Here is a 2,408-nt window from a genome sequence, read left to right on the forward strand (position 1 = left end):
TACTCGACGTCGTCGATGTCCACGTCGTGCACCAGCATCGCGGATGGCATATATCCGACTGTCGCCGCGTTCTTCTCTGCTCGCACCGCTGGCCAGTCCTTCTCAAAGCTGCTGACCTCGCTGACGACTAGGCGCGGCACGGGCTCGCGACCGGCAACGGTGTACGGCTCTTGCGCGAGGAAAGGGCTGGTGTCATGCGACGCAAGTCGGACCTCGTGCTCCATCTCCATCACCAGAGGCAGCGGCCCCTCGTGCCGCTTGCGCGCTTTAACGTCCACAATGTCCTTGCACCGGAATTGCGACGAGCCGAGTGAGCGGTCGAGAGAACCAAAGCGCGGGTTGTCCCAGAGGAGCCCGTCGTCTGCCAGCCGCTGCATCGTCAACGGCAGGAGCTCGTCCGGCATGTAGACGCAGAGGTGGATGCCATAGCTGGCGAGCGAGTAGGGCGCCTCCGGCGTGCACGCGTAGTCAGCGCGCTCGGCGTATCGAAGCTCGGTGCAGTGCTCGGTACCGCCTGTCAGGATGACTGCAGTCTGAGCGGGCAGACCCTGCTGCCTCACCTCCACCGCAGCCTCGAAGTAGTGCTTGTAGTAGGCAGCGATGGCGGGTGCCGCGCCGGTGGGGCAGTCCAACTCCACGTATTGGAAGCCCAGGCAGAGCGAGGGTGGGCCGGGATGAAAGCCCCGCGTGTCACGAGCGCCTGCTGGCTGCTGGTGCGCCAGGAAGCGGTTGCCGTCCGGCCCACATATGTCCACTGTGCTCTCATCGCGCATGCTCCAACGGAACTGCGTGCCTGCGAGTGCCGTCTCAATGGACTCGAGCCGAGAGCACAGGCCCTCGATATCCTCGTAGGCGAGGCCGATGATGCCACGCAACACATTACGCTCGGCGCCCGAGCAGCCACGGCTAGTGATAGGGATGTGGAGCTGGTTGATGCCCGCAGTCAGCCACATGACGTTGTTGATGTACACTTTCCCGTCTACGAGCGCACCCTGCCGCGGGTCCTGCACGAAGCCCATGCCATCGAGGTAGAATGTGCAGGCCTCGATCGGGCTGTCGCTGTTGATGTTGACGTGCTCAAGGCAGGCGATGCTGGAGCTCGGCATCCGCGCCCGGGCGACACAGAAGGAGCGCTGTCAGAAGTGAGCGCGGTGTTCTGGCCCGGGGGGGGGGGGGGGGGGCTTTACCTGGGGGTCGGGCTTGCGGCTCACCCTGCTCCCCCCTGGGGCTCTTCCCACAGGAACAGCTTTGAAACGGCTGCGGCAATAACAAACAGTGAGTGAGGGTGGAGTTGGGAGGCGGCCCGGGCATTTGCCCCGGTGCCGGGGGGGGGGGGTCTCAACCCCCTTGGTTGGAAAAACAACCCCCCGTATCTTCCAAAAACTCTTGTAAACTACTGCGACTACCTATTTGACCTCTCTGATGAAGGCGAGCAAGCAGAAGCATGGTACTACGTCAAGAGCACTGGCATCACGGTGGGAGGAAAGCGGCGAAAGCCGACGGTTGGTAGGAACTGGGTAGGAATGGCGAATGCGAATGGGGCTCCTCTGGCCAGATTTGGGCTTGGAGTTGGCTGCGTCGAGTTTTGGATCTCGACGCGCGCGTGCCGCGTCGAGAATAGTGCGATTTTTGGTGAACGATTTTTCGCTTGCGTTGGCCTCGGTGGGAGATCGCACTATTTTAAGGGCACTATTTAAGGAAGAGAAAGTGGATTTTGTACTACGACACCGCCAACCGGAGTCGCGTGCGTGCATGCATGGCACTTCTCAGGAAGGACAAAGTAAAGAGCGTCATCATCATCGCCCGCGCGCAAAAGAGCAACGTCCCGGTTTTCAACCTACACCCGCAAGCTGCAGTCCTTGAACGCGGGTGCTCGTGTCACTGATCTCATCTGACGACTTGTCGTGGCGCGGTGGCTCTTGGATGAAGGCGTTCCCGTCCCCGAAACAAGGATGGCGAGGCGGCGAGCAGCGGTAGGGGACGAGGCGGCTGAGCTGTTGAGGCTGCTGCGCCGACGATCAGCGGTAAAGGCGCGGGCGGCGGAGCATGCCTCTGCCAGAATGCTGCCTGACGCGTCGCCACGGGCCTGCGCGAGGCCAGCACCCGTGCCGTCGCGCGGCCGTCGCCGAAAGACGAAGTGCCGCCAGAGGCGGCGCAGCTGGCGCTGCCTGCGCGCGTGCTCTTGCGTGGAGAGGCGGCGCAGCGCAGCAAGCACGCGCGGCATGCTCCGCACGATGGTGGCCTCCGCGACGAAGAGCGCGGCGCTGCAGTAGTCGAGCCACGACGAATACGGCAGCGCGGCGAGCGCGGGCTTCCAGCCGCCCCTCGGCACGACGAAGAGGGGGAGGGCGCCCGCGGCGCCGCCGAGCGCCATCGCCTCGGCGACCTTGCGCGTGGAGGTGAAATCA

This window comes from Emiliania huxleyi (assembly GCF_000372725.1).
Source record: "Emiliania huxleyi CCMP1516 chromosome Unknown EMIHUscaffold_187, whole genome shotgun sequence".
NCBI lineage: Eukaryota > Haptophyta > Isochrysidales > Noelaerhabdaceae > Emiliania > Emiliania huxleyi.